The sequence below is a fragment of the Corvus moneduloides genome, chromosome 8 (assembly GCF_009650955.1).
Source record: "Corvus moneduloides isolate bCorMon1 chromosome 8, bCorMon1.pri, whole genome shotgun sequence".
In the NCBI taxonomy this organism is placed as follows: domain Eukaryota; kingdom Metazoa; phylum Chordata; class Aves; order Passeriformes; family Corvidae; genus Corvus; species Corvus moneduloides.
The window spans coordinates 19,363,668-19,387,463 of NC_045483.1; the positions used below are offsets into that span (position 1 = coordinate 19,363,668).

Below are 23,796 nucleotides of genomic sequence, written 5' to 3' on the forward strand. Positions count from 1 at the left end.
TTGACATCGTTTGCGATTCAAAGCGCTCTACAGTGTCAGGAAAACATTTTCCCCCATTAAACAAACTATCTGCCAGACAGTTTCAGGCTCTGTCACTCCCTGTCAGTCTCCCCAGCAGCAGTTTGGCAGGTTCTGGCACACTCCCTGCACTTTGATCTTGCAAAAAGAAGCCTAGCACTCAAGAAGGGGAGGTGGCCATCCCTGTTCTGTGACAAGCTTTCACTCACTGTGGTCAGCAGGAAGTCAGAGGGATGCCCTGTCAAAAGGCAAGGATGTGGTCTGTGCTGGATTCCGGGAGCAATACCTGGCCCATGGCAGAGCCACATGAGCAAGCCCAGGGGAGCAATACACAAAGAGAAAAGGGCTGCCTACCAATACAAGGTGTCCCTCCCTGTACCTCAAGGCTGATGAGGCTTCAGTGACAGCAGCACAGGTCTTAATCCCAGCCCTGGCACTTCCTCCATACATGACCCCATGCTGCTGCCTGTGTTTCCGTGCCCTGTCCCTACAGACTGTTCAGGAAAAGTGCTGGCACACACTGATGTTTGCCCAAGGCCTGGCAGGGCAGAGCCCCACTGCCTCCAGGCAATACCTGTGCTGGGGGCCAGGCAGGGCAACAGAAGGGGTGGGCATCCTCTGAGGGGACACCCAGCAAGGCTTGTCCTCTGCAAAGGGATGTTGATGCAGCAGATGAAGTATTTTTTCTGCAAGGACACAGCATCCTTTCAAAAAGTAGCAAATGCTTTCTACAAGTTATTCAGTTACAGGTTCCAAACTCCCAAACTACACAAATCTCCTGAGAAAATGCAAGTCAGTCAGAGAGGAATCTTGGAGCCACTTCAAACGTTTTGCCAATAATTCATGCAATGAGATTAAAAAAGCCATTTCTTCCTTTGCCAAGTACACAGAGAGCAGAGTGTTCTCTATTGTGTAGGAACATCACAGCATGTAGCATTTGACAAGGAAAGGTCACTGGGGAGGGGTCACAACTCCTTTTTTAAGAGGTTGCTACCGGTGTCCTTTGGAAAAACTGGTTTTACTCTGTAGCAAAGGCCATAATTGAATGCCCAGCTAACTGGGCTGAAATACCTGCCTGTGGTTCCATTTAAAGATACTCTATTGGAAGGTTCTCTGCTCTCTATCCAACCTGGGCTCAATTGTTTGGTAGGTAAATCAGCATAGATTTATCATGTCTGAGTACTTCAATGCTCTACTCCACACTGCAGCACAGGAAAAATACCAGGAAGCAGAAGCGAGCTGAGAGCAGAGGGTTGGGTTCAAAGGAGTCTCAGGGTATAATATACCTGATTTCCCCACACTTCGAGGGACATATAGCATCTTTTTCAAGGGAGTAAGAAAGCTGCTGGGATCTAGCCCTTAATCTGATGCAGTAGTACAAGGAAAGAGAAAAATAGGAGCCACAAGAAAATGGCCCCAAATCCAGCGATGCTTCCCAAACTACTTCTTCTCTTGCACTGACAGGTGGATGAGGAGCAAATTCCAGCCATGGCAGACCATCTAGTCTTCACTAGATGATCTATCACTTCCCTCATTCTCTGACACAACAGTTGTGGCCCCACGAAAATCAAGCCACAGCAAACAGACAGGCTGCTCCCAGATGCAACAGGAAGGTCCTCTCTGGAAACACACAGAAAACAGTTTGCTGAATCTAGTGTCAAGATATAGGATGGAATAGGAGACTTCAAAATACCACTGGAAATTTTTGGCAAAAAGCCACTGGTGTAAGCACAGCTCCTGAGACAGCACAACAGAAACATAGATCCAAAATCCTCTCCCACTGTAATAAAATTGGAGCCATTTCATCATGACCGATTTCATTGTGTCATTATCAATTTATCCCATGTAAAGTGAGAGATGACCCTCGGCGCCCAGGGGATTTAGAAAATGCTACAGGAGTGCGAGGAGCATATCAGGGGGCTCTGAAAATACCACTAGAATCTGTCTGCAGAAATCCCCCGACAATCTCAGACACAGACCATCCTTGCAGTGAGACACAATAGCTGGACAAAGCCAGGCAGCAGGGCTATTAGAGGATCCGTGGAAGTAAGAATGCAGGAAATACCGGGCTGTCCAGCCAGTGGTCTGTCTAAGCCCATAACCTGTCTCCAACAGTGACTGTAATTCAGAAAAAAACCCACACTCTGCAAGAGGTAATTATATAACAAGGTACAAGTAACAAGATTTTCATGCAACTTCCTCCCAAGCACTGGCAGTTTCCAGCTGGCTCCCCCACAGAGCAAATCCCATCCCAGAGCTGACTGTACCTTTATAATTCAGGATTTCCTCACAATACGCCTGAAACAGCCCATCTCTTTTTGTATCTTTCCAAGATCATGGCCTCATCAAATCATTGTGCTGCAGAGTTTCATCACTAACAGTGCACTGGGCTGAAATAAAAAAAGTATTTTTTCTACCAGTGGTGAGTTACTGCTAATTCAATTTCAGTGGCTGCCAATCACTGATTTCTAGAGAGGGCCATGAAAGGCTACTTGTTTTGTTACCAAGCGGACAGAAGGCATTCTGGTAGTTGTTAAAGAGTTTCTAGGAAATGGCAGAAGTAGAAAACCCAATAGAAATAGCAGGATGACTTCCATTTGTGTGTGTCTGTGGAGGGACAGCCTGGTGACTCCAGCTGACAGTAGACCCCCTGGCAAGTAGGGAAACCCTGTTTGCTTCATAGCTGCAAACACAATTAACGCATGGAATTTGTTCTCACTTGTAAACCTAATGAGCTGGGCTAATGCAGGGGTGTCAGTAAATCCCATCAACTTCTCTGATAGTTACAAAAGAGCCATTTCTTCACCTGAATCAGTGAAGCTTGCACAAGTCCTGTTTGCACCAACATCTGAGCATCCTGCCCACTGCAGCTCGCATCATTTCATCGTGGGATGTTATAGAAATCCCCAGTGGAAATACTCACGATTATATTGTGGGAGGTGACTGAGATTCCTGGGAGACAGAAAACAGATCCCCCATTAAAAATTATAATTTTCACCTTCGTAAAGGAACTTTCTTAAGATGCATTGCAGTGAAAGAAAACATTACAGGACCGTTCAGAAAATCTGTAATGTGATGTCCAATTTCTAAAGGTACATGGTGGTAAAGTCTGCCAAGAAGCCAATGAAATTTTAATGTTTATGGCATGTACTTGTCACTGCTAGTCAACAAATTCCAAAAGTAAAAAACACCTAAAATTCCAGGATTTCACTTGATGGCAAAATATTAAAAAGCTCCAACAGTAGCTTGTGATGCGCTACAAAATGGCAAAAGCATCAGACCAGGTTTAGGGATTATGAAGTGGAGAGTGGATGAGAAAAGCCCACAGAACAACAAAGGGTCTAGCTTTTTTTGTATCTGTGGATTACAGCTTGAGGGCTCCAGCAGGTTGTGGGACCGGCAGTGCATATAGGGAAGGACTTGCAGGACTCTTGGAAGATACCATTTATTATTCAGCTGGAAACACAGTTAACGCCAGTGGGATTTGGTCTCCCTCATAAATGTGAACAATTTTTACTTAGAGCAGTCAAGTGACCAAGGGCTCCTTCAGCCTCTGGGACTACAGAGTACAGTTTTAAGCAGTTTTATTAACTTTAGTTTAAATCACTTCCAGTACTGATCCCCCTAAAGATCAAAGCTGCTCCATCATTTATACCTGGCAGGCAGTAAAATCCTTACGTAAATCTGTAAGTCCCCTTGTTAAGTTTAACATTCATCACTTAACACCACTTAGCAGCCAACCAGGGAAGAGTGTGCCTGCCAGGCCCAGACAGTCCCATCTGCATCTTTTGCAGCAAGGATCCAAGGAGTGAAAAAGGAGTCAAAGGCTTTGTCCAATATCTGCTCCTGCAAAAGACACAGATGGGAGACAGCCCCTGGAGAGTGCATCTCTGCTCCCCATTTCATCTGTGCCCCCGCAGTAGCTGCGTCTGAATTCCTTAAGTTACTAGGAAATCTCAGAGAGCTACAGAAAACATTTTGTGCCTAATGATGCCTTCTTGGACCACAGTGTCATCAGACACTACATGTCCTGCTAATGAGCTTCTCTCTGTGCAGTGTGGAGCTGCACTGAACTGAACTCTCCCCATAGGACGGCACGGCATGAACTGGCAGATTAAACTTTCCACTGGACCAGGGACAGTTGCAAGGCACTGGGATGGCATCCAACTTCAGCTAAGTGGAGTAGGGATTGAGAACATGAATTTATAACCAGCAACCATCAATGAGGCGTAGGGAGCCATGTGTACAGCATACACTTGGGGAAGAAGACTGGGGACTAGGGAAGAGTTGATTTCACCTAATGTAGGGCAGACAGGACATGAAAGGCCATATCCATCCACTAGAAAATAGTGTAGGAAAATACAGAGGCAAGACCGTCATGACTTAAAGAAAAAAACCTCAAAAAGGTCAGAAAATATGTATGTCTGACTAATACTTGAAAGCAATGCTTCCCCTCCTTGGATTTAGAAAATACATCCTGTTAAGCCAAGGATGTTCAGAAGGAGATCCAGGAGCCAAAGGCAGGGGTTGTAGTAGCAATAAGGTCATCCCTAAGAGATGTCAAGTCTGGAATGCAAACTGTGAGAGGGAGCAATGAAAGACAATGATCTTTAGAGAGTGTAGTAGCAGGAACTACACAAGATAACAAGGGGAAAACTATAAGATGGAGAGATGGATACCATCCAGAAGAAAACTGCAGCTACCTCACACAACAGTTTCCATTCCACTTGGTCTGGTACAAGTACAGAGTATCTGCTATGCAATGTGCCAAGTCATTTTTTTGGGAAACACTTTTTCTTGAAGTTCCCTCTTCTTTTTATGTCTCACTTTCCCCTTCCTTCCTCTCTGCCACTCCCTGCCTCCCTCCAGGCAGAGATATGTTTCTCTCAGCTGCTTGTGACTTTACTGCATGGGGGAAGTCAGTCCGGAAGGTCACCTCTTTCATCAAGTATTCTATTTGCATCCAAAATTGTATGTACATGAAAAATGTGGTCGTGTGTTGCACCTAGCTGCAGACGCAGATGAAATTCTGTGGAAAGCCTGATGCACACTAACCTTTGCAGATGGTGCAGCTATTGCTGAAAAATGGATTGCTTAATAAAGCATATCATCCGACATATTTGCTGCTTGGCTAGCCAAATAGAAGTTGTTTTTTGCACAAATTTCCTTGTCAAATTTGTCAATGTTCATGTCATTTTTGCTTTAGGTCACAGAGCAAGGTGCAAATTCTTGGCATCTTTACTAGTTGCAAGCCAATTTTGGCTATTTCTAACAATGAAGTGAATTTCTCTGAGGATAAGACACTCGCTTTATGGGGAGGAAAGGAAATCAGCAGGAAGTGGATAATTTGTTTTCTGGGATTTTTTTTTTTGTTCCTTTCTCTTTTCTTTTTTCTCTTTCCTTCTGAGGGATAATGTTTGCATTCATTTATGGACTTCGTTAATTTATAGCAGAAAGAGGCCTTCTAGCCTGTTAAATAATTTATTTTGCTTGACTATTTGGTGCATGATGCACAGAGATTTTTTGCACTGGTGTAGAGAAAACGTATCCCTTTGTGCAGGAAAACTTGCAAGAGAAGAAAAGATCTGTTCCTTTGGCATTCTTAGATGCGGAAGTCAGGGGATTCTCCCCTTCCAACTGTCTGCTAGAAGAGTAATGTTTTTAAGCCTCAGAACCTCTTAGACTTAAAGCAACATAATGTATCTGTGTTGTTTGTTCTTCTACCTGCTCTACATCCCTTGGTTCTGCCTACAGACACATCCTGTCCCCTGCTCAGGTTTTCAAGCCTATTCCCTTCTTCCTGGGTTTCAGACCTTTTTGCCACATGGTGCCTTCCCAGACATAGTCACCACAAGCTGCTCTGCTCAGAAGCAAAGGTGAAGATTGCCATTTCCATGTTTGCTATGCCAACAACCTCAGCAGGGGCAGCTTTTAAAAATGCACTGCACTGCCACGAGGAAACAGCACCAGCCTCAGGCACTGGGGCACAGTTCACCAGGAGGGCCGCAGGGAACACGGGCATGAAAGCAAACACGGTGCATGTGCAAAAGGGCTGGAGCCCCATTCAAGCCCTTCCTCCACACCAAGTCAGGTCATAGGGAAGAGGGCACTTCTAGGTCTTGAAAATCCCTCAGAAGACCAGACCCTTCTCCTTCAGTGGTGCTGCATGCAGTGTTGGCAGCATCCACTTTAGGGTACAGAGCTCTACATCCAGCCATCCACCTCAATATACCACAGTTTGTCCAGCCCTCTACAAGGAGGGCTGTAATTTTGGTGTCAGGCATGCTATTTAGTTTGCATTTCCATTTTTGTTCAGTAACTCATTTGATATGGTGTTTCCCATTTACTAGTAACAAATGCATGCCTCTCTGGGCTGTGCTATACTCCTGCAGCAATTACCTTTCTCTTTGGAGGATTCATTTCTCCCTTTATTCCCACCCTGTACAAAGTCCTTTATCAAGCATACCTTTTCCAAAGATGCACCATTTGCCAAGTGCATCCTCCAGTGATCTATTCCTATAAAAGGAGGACTTTGCTGGAGGACATAGGCATTTGACATAATCCCATTTGCCTCCCAAATAAGATGTCCCTTCAGAAAGAACATTCTTCTGCAAGGAACATTTTATTTACAAGGTTTATTTTGTTTGCAGGTGTATTCCCACTTGTAACTTTTCCACTGCACCATTTTTTTTTAAAGGTCTTGTTTGGTAGCCAGATAGCCGAGACTGCCTGTGATAAAGCCAGCACAAGTGATTAATAGCAAAGTCTCTGCCATTTTATTATTAATAGCAGTGTGTTGACTCAATTAAATCCAGCCTGCTTTTTTTGGCAGGCCTTCGCAATTATACATATCATTATGGGCTGCAGCCCAAATGCATCCTGGGAGTAGACCAGAACTCCACATTAACTTTTTCTGGCTCTCTCTTTGCAGGTTGGCTACTGTAACATGTGGGCTATAACCAATCCAGGCTGCTTCAGGGATGGCAGAATAGAGGAAGAAGGACAAATGACGGAGGTGAGGATCACACCTAGAAAGGGCACACTCCCCTACAGCCATAAACAGCCTGGCAAGGATATCCTGTACCCACCCCTCCACATTGATCCCCATAAACACAATATAATCTGTCTGGACAGTACCTTTTACCAGCAGGGGTGATTTTCCAGCACACTGAGGGGTGTGTTCAGTAACCCCTTCCAAAATAGACTTGTAAGCAGCTTGGCCTAGCTTGAAGAGGCACTGAACTGAGGTTCAACTCTTTATTTTGAGAAAGGCTCCAGCAAACTGTGTTTCCTGGTGGTGAGAGACTGATCTCCTAGTAAAGTCAGAATACCCTAAACTCTAAGTACCCCAAAGCATGCAGTAGGCCTATTCTAGTGCTGAATACTTGCTGCTACCTTTTGAAAAATCCCAAGTAGCCTGTTGGGAGGAAAGCCAGTCATGGACCTAACGCATAAGATCAGGACCAAGTTAAATTCTCAGCACTGATAATGGACTCCATGTATGATTCCAAGGGATCCTATATATACAAAGTCCTGGGGCATTTTCTGTAGCCTTCTAACTCAAGAGATCCATGAGTTACTCAGATCAGTCATTATTTGGGGGCACCAAGCTTGGGTGCCTAAATTGTCAACAGAGATGCACAGACAAGGCTAGGTTGCCTTACCTTGAGTTTTGAAGAGAGCTGGAGTCTGGGGACCCTGAACAGCTGGTGAAATGAAGCCTTGTGGTTTTCTCACAGCCTTTTGAGATAGCCCATCCATAAATCAATGTTCTGTTAATCATGGGAGAAAGCTCCTTTTGGACCTGAATCTCATCAGACTTGTACATAAAGCACTTAGCACAGAGAGTTTGATCTGAGATATAATGACAAATCACAGACATGAAGTGCAGGAGGAACAGCCAGATCTGGTCCCTTGCAAAAGCAGCATATGTTGATCAGTAGCACTGACCCATCGCTGTCCTGTGCAGACTGGGTGGGCTTTATCTTCCCGCAACCTGCTAAACAAAACAGGCAATTGCAGTGATACACTCTAGCATGCATACAGTCTATGATATCTCTCACTACGACTGCTGGATTTTTCTTCCCAAGCCCACTGCTCTTTGCAGCTGTAGATCTGGATTCTTCTCTCCAATGAAGCCTGGAAATGTCCCACCTTCCTGTAGGCATCAAGGACACCACCCTTCATCCTGCAGCATTAGAGGAGATCCCAACAAGCCACATCTGAAGGCCCACAAAAAAGAGTATGTCCTGTTTCCCATTACCTCAACACAGGGAGCTTTACAGCTGAAGGCTCTTTTCAGCTTGTGCTACTTCATCTTTCAGAAGCCCATTAAGACAGGAGGGCACACTATGCTTTCCATCCCAGCTTGGCCTGTCTCCATTCCTGTCGTCCATCTGGTTTATTTGCTGGCATCAGACAATCCACAGCTGTGGGGCTCTTGCTAACCAGGGTGGAAGAGTTTAAGTGCTTGGCCTATAATCTCCTCTCAGTGCCTACAATTCAGTTCTGGAAATAATTCTGCTGCTGGACAAGGGAGTGCAGAGGAGCTCTGCTGTCTATATTCCCCTGTACAGCTCTCAGCAGTGCAGAGAGGATATTTGTTCTCTTCTTTTTTCAACAAGAATCCCATTTTCATTTTTAGATAGCACAAAGGAGGGCAATGAAGGTGGTGAAGGCCCTTGAGAGGAAGCCGTATGAAGAGCAGCTGAAGTCACTTGGTGTGTTCAGCCTGGACAGGAGGAGACTGAGGGGAAACCTCACTGCAGTTACAACTTCCTTGTAAGGGGAAGAGGAGGGGCAGACACTGATCTCTGCTCTGTGGTGACAGTGACAGGACCCAAGGGAATGTCCTGAAGTTATGTCAGGGGAGGTTTAGGCTGGATATTAGAAAAAGGTTCTCCACCCAGAGGGTGATTAGGCACTGGAACAGGCTCCCCAGGGAAGTGGTCACAGCACCAGCCTGACAGAGTTCAGAAAGTGTTTGGACAATGCTTTCAGGCACATGGTGTGACTCTTGGGGTGTCCTGTGCAGGGCCAGGAGTTGGACTTTGATAATCCTTGTGAGGGCCTTCCAACTGAGGATATTCTATAATTGTATGGTATATGTTACTGACCATCTTATGAAGCTGGACAGAGGAAACCGACTTTTTTTTGCAGGATATTAGAAGCACTATTCAATTCCCTTCTAAACACAAATTCTTTCCCTGCTGCCTTATAAACCAGACTTGACCCACATCTCAAACATGACAGAATGGGACTCAAGCATTACTCTAGAAAACCCAGCCACAGTTCAGTGCAACAAAGTTTAATTATCTAGAACAACATCACATATCCTGTTCTAGAGATGGGACTACTGACTTCCAGTGTGATGTCAGTAGTGCCCTCAGCTCAAGGCCGTTTTTAAGGGCAATTCCAGAGATTTAGAGAGGCCAAAATTCTGAAGCCCACTGGTAACAAACCAGTGCTTATTACCTCAGTGAATAAGTGTGTTTTCCTCTGAGGCTTCCCTTAACCCCAGGATGAGTGACCATCTCAGAGGAGAGGGTGGCCTCCTCTCCTGAGAGATGAGATGATCAGACATTTGTAAGGGTTGTGGCTGTCACCTCAGGACCAGTTAGTGGGAAGTGAGCTGTTATTGCTCCTCTGTTATCAGTTACGGCAGGAGATTCCTTGCCTTGTGGCTGAGACTGCATTGTACCAATGACTCACAGAACATAACTAAACCATGTAAAATGTCATCCTGTGTTTGCCATTAATAAGCTTTCAATTAATAACACAAATTTCCAAGAATACCCGGAGCTTGAAACTCCGCGCTGTGCTGCCTAGCAGAGCCAATCAGGGCACTCTCAAAGCCAAGCTGTAATAAAGCAATTTTGCTTTCCAGGAAAGATCACTCCTTGCTGCTGCAGCTGGAAGACCCCAGCTCATGCACATATACAGACCATATTACCCCATATGGGAAAAAACATCCTGTTGCTTGGAGGATTGCAGGAAAGCTTTCAAACTGATATACAAAGCCTTTCTTTTTAAGTATCACAAGACCTGATTCTGCTTACTTGCTGATATAAGTTACCCCCTGATGTACATGGGATTGATCAGCTGTACTAGAAGGAAGACAAGAACTGGAGCTGTGTTTAGGAGGGCCATAGTCAAAATCCAATGCATCCAAAATCACAGGTAGTAATGTGATTAAACCAGCTGACACCAGTGTTTCCACCTCATGTGCAGTTTTTCAACAATCATTGTGTACACATGAGCTTTTTCCTGTTGTAAGCACAAGTACACAGGAAACCATGGGCAGGTTTAGGCTTGTATTAAATATACATCAAAAATCATGACACAGCCTGGCCATGCATATGCCCCTCACACACACAAAGGCAAAGACAAGGCATTGCCACCTACCCAGGCCCTGCACCCTCTGCTGCCTGTACACAGCTCACCTACCTGGAAGAAATACTTCTGTTTCGGGTATGCAAAGCCACTCAGCATCCCCAAGGACACTCTCTTTCACAGACACACAGAGCAAGGCATCTTCCTTATTTCTGCGTTATTTGTGCAATTCCTTCCCTGTATCTACAGTCAGGTACAATCCCTTGCTGTCTGTACACATCTATGTCCACAACATACCCCGTTGGTACTCAGGCATGCAGACAGACAAGCTTGCTCTCTCTCTCTCTCTCACACACACCTCTCCCACCCCCAGGAGGAACTCCAGGTATTGAGAGGTAATCCTCCCAGCTCACAGAGCCTGGTGAATGGAATAATTAATTTTCTGATGAGCATGAATATCACGCAAAGGCAGCCACACGGATATGGTGGAATGCTTCCAGCCAATATCCATGCAATCCGGATATTTGGATTCACCCATCCTCAGCCTCTGCTCTCAGCAGTGCTGACGGCAGCAAAGCTGAGCTTGCTGCACTGATTGGGAAGGCCTCGCGGATCTGGCTGGCTGGCCTGGGTGGTAGGAGACAGCTGAACTGTCGTGCATAGCCTGTTCCTCCTCACCACCAAAGACAGGGAGACCTTGCCATCTCCCGTTCCTTAACCTACGGCTCCCACAGGAAGTTTGCACCAACTGCCTACCAACACCCAGCCCCTCTCTGGTCTCTGGGGCAGGGGAGAGAATTGTACAAGCAGCATCGGTCTGCTCAAACCTGACAGTCCTCCCCAGTGGTGAATCAAGGGCAAGTCCCTGATGCAAGGACACAAATTCTCCAGGCTACAGATCAAACTTCTCTCACCCCTAATCTCCACTCATCCTTAAGTCAACTTGTTCTCCTTTATTTTACAGTTTAGGGTTAAAAATCCTTGTGGAGAGCAACTGCAGACACTAATTCTAGGGAACAGAGGAAAAGGGAGCTTAAAGAAGAACAGGGGATGCTAGGCAGAACAGTATTCTTAGACAGTGGTTCAAACTGCACCCAAACCCAGAGGATTCCCAGTTACAGAGCTATGATACTCCTAGTAACTAAGATATACAGCTATTTGCTTCTGTGCAAATGTTCAGCCAGTGTTGCTTTAGCATAATTGACCGGTCTAGACAAACAGAAATAACAGTCTTACCATGCTGGACATCTGAGTCCCAATCCCAGCTCTGTCTTCAACTTTGCATGTGTTCAGGGACAAGTTACCTCTGTTTCACAGCTGTAAGATTAACACAGAAATACTTGGCTTGACTGTTTTACCTGTGAGCTCAGATCACAAGCTCATCAAGAATTGTGGTCGAGAGAGATCAAGACAGTGTAAGTTGCCATATAAATAAAAGTATCCCTTGCTACGGTAGCAAAAGCACAAGCACACGTGGCTAGACACTTGCAGGCATGGTTTTTTGCACACTGCATGTGTATCTATGCTCCTTGCATGGTGCCACACACATCACATCAGCAGTCTCTGCACATACCTCACCTCTTAAGTGCTTTTATCTTGGAATTCCCATCAGGGAAGAAAATATCTGGCACAACTCTTTCCAGAAGACTTGAGGACAGGAACTTACTTATATAGTCTTAGATGGGAATTTGCTGAGGATTTTCACAAGAGATCAAGTCTAAGCTAAACTTCAGTGTTATAAAATCAACTTTCCATTGTGTAGGTTTGTATTCTATCAACCTTGTGGCTCTGATCCTTCCCAGTACACTTGGTTCTTTGAATTTTTTCATCCACAGTCATGATGCTTAGAAATAGTGCTGGGAACTGGCAAGTCAAACACTTCTTTGTATGTATGAGAAATCTTCTAATCTTCTCCTATTTTTCTATAAGAGGAGCTAGAATAAGAACCTAAGGGAATTATCTTACTGTAAAATTGAGTCTTACAAGTAAAAGCAGAGTCATGGAATGAAAAGCTAAAGGTCCTTAGTCATGCTGAACTTGCTTTTTGAGCTCCCAGGGTTGTTGCCCATCCACAAGAGCTCAGTATGTTGCTATTTATATTTGCTAATAGGTCCCACAAAAGAGAGAAGGGATTGTTGTGTAAGTCATTGCCCCAGTCCAGAATACATTGGGAAATTCCCACGGACATATACAATACAGAAGCAAACAATGACATCCAAATATCTGCCAAGTAAAAGATACATCTAGCTTTTCAAACGGTGACATACCAAAGTGATGAGGAATTAGTCAAAACCGTGGATTAGGTATGGGTTCAGACTCCACTCTCCTAATGCTAAAACAATTTCCCAGTCAAGTGTGGATGGGCTTGCCCTTCTCAAGACACTGGGATTAAAAACAAAACAACAAAACAAACACAAAAAACCCCCAAGCAAGCAAACAAATGAACAAATAAACACCACCCCCCCAACCCCACAAAAAAAAAAAAAAAAAGAAGAAGAAAAAAACCCCCACCAATTAAACAAACCTCACAAAAGTGGAGTTTTCAAGCATACCAAGAGGGCTTAGGAGTGCAAGTCAGTCAGATGCGTGCTTCTAAGTCCCTCCACTGCTTTGGAAGACTTCCAGCCCTAGGAGTAAAATAAAAGGCAGGGGATATATATGGCTGCTAGGCTAATGAAGCTTAATTTTATCCAGCTTCTATTTATTCTTTGGTTTCGCTTCAGAGCATTGATTTCACATTCCTGCACCTTTTAGATATGCATATATATTTCATAAATAGGCAAATGTATATACACAAACCTGAGCATGGGAGTATGTTTATACATGTAAAGCAACTGGGTATTTACAAGCTGTTTCTAAGGTTATAATATCCATTGCTATTATGAACTGCTTCATTAACCTGTCAATCAGATTGCTTTCTCCCTTTCAGCCCTCTCCTGTGTTACTCTGTGTGTTGGAAGTGAAGCATGTGTGTTTGTGTCAAGTGTATTATTTCAGACAGTACAGACACACAGACACACATGGACGCATGCCCAGAAATTAATATGGTTTCATTGCTGCCTCCCCAGAAGCCTGGCTCTGGCCGACCCTCTGGACTTCACTAGCCATGGAGATGCCTCATGCAGTCATTTATCACCCAGCCCCTGGCCAGTGGCTCCGGGATCCCGGCGCTGCATCCCCAGGCATCCTGGCTGCCGTGCAGGAGGAGGGGCATGTCTGCAGCATGGTTGCAGTTTGGAAGCACTGCTGATGGACTAGTCCCCAGTAAACCCCCCAAAAGTGCTGATGTGCTGAAAGCAGCTGACACTGATGGATCTGCTCTCATCTTGCCTTTCAGTCGGCTGCAAGAGAGAAGAGAGAGAGGAAGAGAAACAAAGGCAGAGATTAACTCTTTTGTCACAGAGCTCTGCAGTTTTACAAGGCAAGATAAAGCTGCTGTCCAGGTTGGGTGCAGATGGGACCAGCTCAGCACAGTCTGTCTGATTCTCTATGGACTCCAGTAGGGGGAAAAACAGCCTGAAGTGCACAATGATTTACTGACAGGGCCCGCGCTGCCTAACTGAGCCTTATAACTTTCCTTGCAGTTGCAACCACAGCCAGGGAGACCAGCAGGGATGCCTGGACATGGTCCTGGGCCACTGGCCCTGGGTGGCCCTGCCTGAGCAGGGGGCCTGGACAAGATGACCTCCAGAGGTCCCTTCCCACCTCAACCATCCTGTAATTCTGTGATTCTCCCAGACCTGCACACCAGCCATCAAACCAACACTGCTCACACCAACACTGCTTTAAGCACCACACAGCAGCATCAAATCCACCTGGTGCACACCCCCGAGGTGTGACACAAGCTGCTCAGCCAGCAAGGCACACTCCTGTGGATGCAAGCTCAATAAACAAAGATGTCCAGGATTAGTACACTCCTCTGTATGAAGTCACAGGGTGGATTTTGTTTGTCTGTGATGCCAGGCATCAGAATCCCCAGATCAATTCTCAAACTGCCACTTGTGATACTCCTCACTCGAGCCAGTCAGAATGTTTTAATATAATTTCATTTAATCAGACCAGGTTTTACCAAACTTGAACTGTTTGGGGAATTGGATACATTTGGCTCAAGTTTTTCTTGAGAATGCCTTGGTTCCAAGGGGCCCAGATACAAACATCCAGTCTGCATTTTTATGTCATTCAGCTGCACAAGAAGAATTTGGAAGGTTTCCTTCTCCTCTCACTGTGCTAGAAACTTCAGCAGCTGCCAAGGAGCAGGATTTCGAGCTTCCAGATATCCTCTCTGAAGGACTAGCAATGTATCCACATGGATGTGCCCCACACAGCCACTTAGAGAGTTCAATGCAAATGAGGTCAGAGATTCACCCATCTCTTCCAATGCCTTTGCACAGCCATATTTAACACTGACAATGTCATAGGTACAGCAGGACCCCAAATTCTCACATGCCCAGTTGTAGGGCCAAATGTCCTCATAAAGGCAGACTACACTACATTAAGCCTGAACACACAAGGAGATACATGTAATAATACTACTAACAAGAGGGTAACAACAATAATACTAATGCTAATTCTTATTAATAAAAATGTTAACAAAATCCTTGTTCCTATGGAAAATCTCATTTCATTTGTAACCTTGATTTCCCTTGATTTGAAGAGAGAGGTAGGATACTTTTCCTAGGTAATTCTAAAAACATATTCCTAAACTTGATCATTTTCCAGTTTCAACAGAAACTTCCAAATGGCATCTTTCAAAAACAAAGTTCAGATTTTTAATCAAGAAAAAGAGAGACAGCTTGTCATGAGAAAGCCACTTTAAAATTGGGAAACACTGCTGAGCTCTAACTCTGCACAGCACTAATTCTTGCCTGGATTTTTCAAGCCTGCTTTATCGTGCACTTGTGTGGCACAGTTCACAAGTATTCCCAGGAAAAGCAGTCACCAGGTGAAGTACAAATTACCATGAATAAAGGCAGGAGCCAGCCCCAGCTGAATGCTAGGGTTGTTCCAGGGTTTTTGTCAAGACTGGGGTCTTCTAGCGCTGAGCCCTATGCAGCTTTACAAACACACAGAGAGAGCCTGTCAGATCTGCAATCCACCATCATAAAGCATATCAGTAAAGACAAGTACATTACACTTGGACACGGACACACTCCGAAACACAGACACATCACCACAGCAAAAACTCCTGCTCTCATGTACACTCTGCTGAACATGCAATCCTTCCTGAAATATAAACAAGATCTCCAAGTCAACAAACGGAAAATGTGGGGCTGGGGGGAAGAGTCTTGAGATTTATCTTTTTTTTTTCTTTCTAATTCCTAGAGAAAAAAAAAGGTCCTTTTAAAATAAACTAATAGTAAAAGCAATATTTTCTGAGGAAATTTTGTGGGGCTTGCCACATCATTTCAGTTTTTGTCTGTTGCCCCATGTTTCCTTTTAATGAAAAATTGTAAAAGCTAAGTTAGACTCCCAGAGCTTAAAATGGGCTTGCAGAATACTATTCCTGTCCAGAGGATGATTTAAAATGAAACCTGAAGTAGAGATCTGTTCTAAAGTCTGAAAACAACTTTGAAATTTTAAAGTTTTCCACCACACACAAATAACAATAATAATGTCACCATGCCAAATGCAGACAGTCTTGGAAACAAACCCACCAAGGTATTATCGATCATCTCTTCACATGTCCTTAATAAAATCTTGGTCTAAAATCTATCTACAGTATGCCATCTGCCACACACTGAGATGAAATATGGTGTGTGCTCTTGGCATCTAACATTCTGATGAACCATTTGTGAAATCTCTGCAGAATTTCACATTCTCAGTAGCACACTTTTCTAGAGAACTGATTTTCAACTTTAATTTTATCTGTGGGCTCCTAAAAAAAATAGATCTGCCTCTGAAGGGCCTAAAAGACGATCTATAGATTGTTATACAGCTGGTTTGAGCTTGCCTTTCTCACTAACTTTTGCAGGCTCACTTAGGAACAGCTCAAGTTCCCCAGGGAGTCCTGTGGACCCTGTAACCAATATTTGGCACTTTAAGGAAGGGCTACATGGACTGTTTAAATTGAGATCATGGAGGCTTCCAGTCCCAGGGTTAGCCAGCCCCTGGCTGTAAACACCTCTGAGCAAAACCTGTCTTCCTCTCCATCTCAGAGTGCTGACAGGTGCTGAGAGGTGCTTAAGCAGGACACTTGAGCAAATGCCTGCTTTCAAGCACCTGAGGACTGCTGGTGGGATTCCTCAAGCGCTGCAGGTTGGGCACATGCACAGGCTGTGGAGAAGTGAAGCCCTTGGCAGCATCTCAAAGCTGCTCTTGCCAGTGAGTGCTGCCCAGGCACCAGAGCTCTGTGTCCAGGGAGTGCATCCAGGCAGGACAGGACTCAGCTTCCCAGCCTGTGCACCCACCTCAGTGCCCTCCACTCCCGGCGAGACCACGAGGGCCCATTTATTCTAAGATATGAAATTTGTGTTGTTTCTTTATTGTTCTTTAATGAAACCCTGTTTATTCTAGGCTTTTAATTCTTTCCATCTATTATGTTTAGACAACTCATTAACAATCATTTGTTATCATTAGACTTCAATTTTAAGCTCCTTTTCCCAGAGGAGGCAAGGCAGTACTTTTAAACATATTTGCATCATAAACAATTTCTGGGCCCCGTGTGCCATCTATTACCCCAGCCTTTCCTCCCTTCTTACTTGTGCTGGAAGGTGCTGAAACAGCCTTAGCAAGATTTTGTCGGAGTCCAGGGTAATTCGTGTTCTCCCCAAGCCTGGAGCCATGTAGGATTCTGTATTAGGACAGCAACCCAGTGCATTAATAGCAAACTCTTGAAATCCTAGGTCATGTAATGGTGAGCTGCTCCTTCCGCTGGGATTAATGACTACATGCTGCAGCTGAATTCATTAGGGCCTGCTAAAGATAGCATGCTAGCCCAGGATAATGCGTGGGCCTCATTCTGCTCATTTATGGTTGTTCAGCTCCACTGGATTTAGTGAAGTCATTCCTGATTTGCAGCGGGGTCCCTCGTGTACATGCTAGATAAGCACTACGTCACACTTTGCATTCATTGACAGCTCCCAGTGGGCAAAAATCTGATCCCTGTTATGTCGGTTAAATCCAGATCAACATTCACTGAGGCTGCAAGGCATCCCTTGGATATGAAGTAGCATCAGCATGCCTGCATGATGCAATTTGCTTTGGTAGAAGGGAGGTCCCTTAAGTTGCATAGAAAGCAGGAAAGTAGTTGCCATTCTCCTCGTGGTTTTTCTAAGTTTTGCTTGGTGCTATATTCATCATATACTGCTCATCACCAACCCTGACCAGCAAAATGCAAAAGTAAAGAGAAATTACTAAGCTGGCATCCTTTATGTATGTTTTGATCTCCAAAATCTCATTCCAAATTATGCTCAAAAAATGTTGGATGTGGCAGCCATGTCTCCTGTTTCCCACATCCCTGTGAGCAAGCCAATGACACATCTGTTCAGAAGAAGTTTAGCTCTTATTAGTAGCATTGCTAGATCATCTCTGTCAGTGCCAAGTCTTGTGCTGGTGCTAATGCATTGTCATTGTCTTGAAACCCTGGAATCTGGCTTTTAAAGTTCATCTGATGGTGCTACCCCAGGCCCAATAACATAACAGGAATGCACATTTCAGAACTGCTGTGTTTCACTAAAGCCCCTGCACCCTTGAATGGCAGTCAAAAAAAAAATCCACTGTCCAAAGGCCTCAGTTCTGCATAGCTCTAAGCTTGTACTCGAGGCTTGAAAGACTTGGAGGCCTTTCACTCACAGGCCTTTCACTTGTCCAAAAGCCCTTTCACACCACCAAGTGCAAAGGAGGTATTGCTTGCAGCCAAATTTTACAGGCACACACAGGAGAATAGCAGTCTGGACCACCACACCTGTTACAGCTTGCCATATGGGTGCTTGCAGCTTACAAGAAGATGAAAAAACTTCATACACATTATTGTGGACTGTTTATGGAGTTTTTACACATCTGATGAACTCTACTGCCTCTACAGTGCTAGAGGGCACGATGAGCCTTTCTGCAAGGCTCCACCCTGCATGCTAAGTAAATTCCTGTAATTTTCTATCCTTCCTGTTGTTATTCTGATCCAATTAAAGTCACTGCAGCTAAGTGAAAAGTCATGATTGGCTAATTGGATTTGGGAAGGCAGAACACCCATCAGGGGCCAGGTTTAATTTGGGTTTCCACAAAATGTCTAAGGCTACTGGCAGGCTAGAAGAGGCACCTACACTCTTGGTTGGCTGCCGCTCGGAGAAAAGGGATTAGCTGGTCGCTGAGAGGGCTCCCTGCTGCCTCGTGTCCATGGAGCTTTCCAATTCCAATGCCTGTGCCAGAGTCTTTATTTTTGCATCCACCTCCTGCAATGGTCCTTTGTGTATCTCTCCCATGCCCCTTCTAAGTCTCTTGTTCCCAGTCTCATCCTGCAGTCACTATCTCTCATGATTACTCCACACATCAGTGCATACCCCTCCCCAAAAAAGTATTTCCCATGGCCTTTGGGGGGCACTTCGGTGCAAGTCATGTACGTGACTGGACCTGCACTCCTGGATGTGGTGTGGGACTTAAACTTCTCTGAAGTCAAGTGGAAGTTTTACCAGTAAGGTTGAAGAGGTTCAACACATGGAGAGCTCTAAACACTTCTCCAGACACCAAGTGGCCAACTCCTTCCAGCTGCCCTGGATGCAGACCCCCGGGGCTCCAATCACACAGTGAGATGAATACAATAAAAGATCCATTTTCATGAGCATAAGTGACCAGAAGGCTATCTGTGATATTTCCAACATAAGCCATTAAAAAATGCTGTGCCATACCTGCTAAAACCAGAAGTTTCACTGAAATTCATTAAAATAATTAATCATATCATAGATTCTGAGTACCTTCTGAATTTCAAGTTTCTAATACATTCTTAGGCTATTTATTCTGATTTAATGCTCGCCTTGGTCAGAGAAACATTGAAAAGATAACAAACTGAACAGACAACTGATATTGTCATATTCTTACCTGATTCTAAGTGCTTCAGAAACTTCATGAAACGTAATAAAAGTAAGAGTTACTAACACTACTACCCAAATGCACAGTGAGCCACTTGCATAAGACCAATAACAGTCAAGAAATGTATCCTAAGAAACATTATACAAAAATAAACAGTATTCGAGGTGGACTCTAAATTCTCAGGTTTGGGACATTTTCAAAATACTTTATATTTTTTGGCTTGGCCATTTTACTTTTCTTTCTTTTTTCCTCTTTTTTTTAGTAAAATCATGCCTGACAATTTAAAAAATCTCACATATTTCCAATCTTGCAGCCAAAATACGAGACTAGCAAGATCACTGGGCATGTTAAGATGCCTGTCTATTAATATTTGTAAACACTTGTAGCATCAAATACTTGGAAGAATCACTTGAGCCATCACCTGACATACTTCTGCTCCTATTGAGATAGAAGAACTAAAGAGGACCAGCCAAAGAAACAAATCCCTTCTCTCCTACCTGTTACTTGTTCTTTTTTTTTTTTTTTTAAGGAATTATTATTTTTACTTTGGTTGTCAACTGCAGTGGAAATACACACCCTGTTCCACTATTTCTAACCCCTTTGAGGACTTTTCAGGCCCTATTTCAACCGAGACCCTTTTTGCAAGCATGGCCCTTTCCCTCAAGAATGTTGCTACTGAGAAAATGTTGTATCATCACTGTTTTTACACAGATGCCTAGCACACACTTCTTTCCCTATGGTCTTGCCAATATTGGACCACAAGCTAGAAATTGCCAGGACCTGAGTTCCCAGCCCCTCCAGATCTTGGCATTGACTGTCTTTCAGAATCTGGCCCCTGAGGCTTTGCAGTTGACTCATGAAAAGAAAAAGGGCCCCTCCTTAAAATCACAGTCCGTGCAAGTTTGTGTCTTCCATGAAAATTAACATGCTGGACAGCAGATGGGATAAACACATGCTAGAGGCCAGATCCTTATGCTGATTACACCAACATCATCTGCAAACTTGAGGGAACAAGGGCAAACAACAGAATTAAGCAATTTACATGAGCAGTAGGTCTGCCTTCCTGCTGGCTAGCAGTAACAGTTTGGATTTTTGGGCAGGGGCAGGGAGAAAGAGAGAGAAATAACTACGTTTATACAAAATTTCAGCCCACTCCAAAGCTGTCCTAAGAGGACCCATGCTGTGACACTCGGTAACTGGTTGAGATGCTTTAAAAAACCCAAAGAACAACACACCTCAACACCACTTTGCCAAGCAACAGGCTTCACAACTGCCTTTGGAGAGCCAAACAGCCCCCAGGGATAAAAAGGTGACTTAATTTTCCCCTCTCTTCTCCCAGTCCCTCATTTACACCTCCTCAAAATACCTACTTATGGTGAAATAATGACAGTGCTGTCTCATGGAAGATTCTGGCAGCATCCTGCAAAAGAGCAAAGCCCATGCTGTTCAGACAGTGCACAGAAGAACAGTGTGTAACACTTTGCAAAGCACTACCTCCTTGGAAAGTCTTGATCTCTCTGAACAGAAGACCAAGATCCTGAACCAGTTTTCTTCCCCTGGCCCAACTGACCCCCTGATTCTTGGCCTCATTGATTTGAGGACACTCATTCTTTCTTACCATTTCTCTTTCCTAGCCTTTGTCTGGTCATCCTCTAGGCCAGAAGGACCATGCAACATTGTGGTTCTACTTAAGTCTTCCTTTTCTGATACTGTTTTCACATGTCCTTCTCTTTAGGATACGAAGTTCCTTCCACTCGAATTACACATAAACAGTATTTATTCCACTGTGCTTTTCAAAGGGAATTGGCACTTAACTTCCTGAGGATGCTGTGAAAATCCCAACTGTACTCTAGGAGCATCAGGAATTGTGAGTCTATGTAGTCAGACCAGAGACATACTCGTGGATTTCTGACAACAGTAAATTCGGAACAAGCACCTCTGCTTTTGGATCCTTTAGCAAGTACAGCACAAAGATTTCTGTGCTCCCAGGTCAAATGTGTCTCCTTCATGTAAAGGCTCTCTGGACACATCTGGCATGTTATCAGATTAATTTCCACTGAGCTTGATCCAATGTTCATCAAAGTCAATAGTGACATTTCCTAGGTCATGCCAGAGGTCCAGTAATGCTCCATACCTTCCCATATGTAATCATTTAATTACCTCCCACTAATTACTTCTGCAGGGAGCTTTAAGATTTTCAGTTCTGCAACACCTCTTCCTGATGATCTCTGGATCAAGCCTTTGCCCAGGAGAAGGCAACTGGCCTGACTCATGTTGTCGGAAGGGCTCTGCAGGCCCCTGTTTGACCCGCAAGAGGCTCAAAAGCACACCAGGGAAAAATATTTTTATCATTACTTCTCTTGATCAGGATCCATTTCCTGCAAGACTGTGAATCAGGAAAAGTCCAGTCATATCTCTATGTACCCACATGCATGTCTGTACATATGTGCAAAGACAACCAACCCCAAAGGTCAAACAGGATTGCCACTCCAAAATACAATAAAGCTCTCAGTTTAACTTCAAGGAAGAGGCAAAAGCAAATGATCAGAGAGAGCAAGAAAGCAAGAGAGACAGAGATAAAGAGAAAAAACCAAGGGGAAGATGATTTTCTATCAACAAAACAGCAGGGACAAATTCTAGTTCATCTCATCGGAAACATCTCCTTCGTGTGCAAACACTGCCTGGAGCCAACACTAATCTCCCAGATTAAAGCCTTTTAATAGCAATTAGTCCTCTCTGCACTAACCCACTGGACACTCCACTGCATATTTGGGAAAGGGGGGAGGCTAGAGGGAGTGTCACCAACAGTTTAACTCGTAAGTGTCCTGATGTGTCTAAATCCTTATCTTACACACACATTTGTGCACAGGCCAGGATACCATGGCAGTGAAACCAGTTTGGATTGCAGCAGAGAATGGGACCACAACAGCTAGATGTGGGTGTTGCATGTGTAAATACTCAGGTGAGTTGGATCAAGCCCAGATGCAGGAGGTGGAATTTCAGAATGGCATTATGGCAAGCCAGAAGCATTAGCCAGCTACAGTCAGAAGCACTGACTTACCACCAGCGCCAAGGGCTATCCCAGCTGGCAACAAGAGACAGCCACAGGCAACAAGATGTCCTTAGAGCTACCTTCATGCTACCAGCCTGCTGAAGCAGCCTTGGTACTGCTCCTCCCCGAGACACCTTCCACCATCCCTGGAGAAAAGGAAGAGGAGAGACTTTTTAGAATTGTTTTTGGTTGGTTCATCTCCATATCCCATCAAAGGTCCTGTGTGATCTCTCTGTGAGTGTTTACAGGAAACACGAGCTGCTGCCTCATCTGGGTCTGGCAGAGGGAGCAGTTCCCACCTCCTGCACAGATTGCTATACCAAGAAAGGCAGATCCTACAGAAAAGAACATCAGATTGCATACCAGCCCCTATTAACAAAGTGAGCAGCTTGGCTGAAATGGCTGAGAGGGGGAAGAGGAAAGTAGAGGACACTGGTGCGAAACAATAGTCTCTGCACAGAGACTCTGAACTTCCCAAATGGCAAGCCAAGCAGAATTTCTTGGAAGGAGCCACATCAGCTGCCCTTCGAGCTATTAGACCACACAAACAGGACAGAGGAACACCTTCCATGAGGTGACTGTAGAAAGAGGAGGAAAAACTATTTTGTGTGACTATTATCCTTTTCCCCTTCTCTTCCCAGCAGTGGGAGCTGCCAAAACCCCTGCACAACCCTGTGGTGCCCCCCGCCCTCTAACACACACACACACACACACACACAGAGACACACATACACCATCCATAGGGGTAGTGCAATTACTATTCAGGCTGGGGGCTGAAGATAGTCTCCTGGCCCTTCTTCTAATGTAAGGTTATTGTAATTGATATGAAGGTAATTGATAATGTGTTACGGTGAATAATGTCTTCAATTTTCTGCTAAATCCCATTTTTGTAGCCATCTGGGCTCCTCCAACTGCCCCCCTGGGACGCAGAGTAATAGATAGTAATTATTCTCAAGTCATTTACTTTTTCAAAGTGTTTAGTGCTTATCTGTTTTACAATTAAAATGGAAACGACCCTGATTCACTTCCTTTCTTTTTTATTTAAATAGCATTCACACACACACACACACACTCCTACATGCCCTGGAGCCTGGAGGGTGTGTGCTTGTATGTGCATGTGTTCGTGCATTTTATTGTCATGCAGAAACACACAGGACAGAGGTATGTAGTTCATCATGCACCTTCACTCTGAGGCACTGTGAGAGCACAATCACACAACGCTAAGAAATACAAATTGTGTTCCTTTCCACCGCCCCCCCTTGTCCCCATGGTGACGCGCAGAGTGAATGCCTCAAAACACCCCACAGAAACACCCCCAGGGAGGGATGCATCCAGCACACAACAATGCACACCTCGACATAGCCACGACACTA

General features: G+C 44.5%; 1 long non-coding RNA gene across 2 annotated transcripts in view; it reads right to left on the minus strand.

The window, feature by feature from the left end:
* Positions 1–12,975, minus strand: part of LOC116447639 — a 29,784-nt gene extending 16,809 nt beyond the window's left edge. The window contains exons 1-2 of one of the 2 annotated variants that reach the window (XR_004241622.1): positions 12,903–12,975; positions 11,587–11,667 (exon numbers count right to left, since the gene is read on the minus strand). This is a non-coding gene — a long non-coding RNA (uncharacterized LOC116447639). Of the gene's footprint in view, positions 1–7,682; positions 8,019–11,586; positions 11,668–12,902 lie in introns of those variants that run through there. The other variant, XR_004241623.1, reaches the window with a different exon arrangement.
* Positions 12,976–23,796: the final 10,821 nt, after the last annotated feature.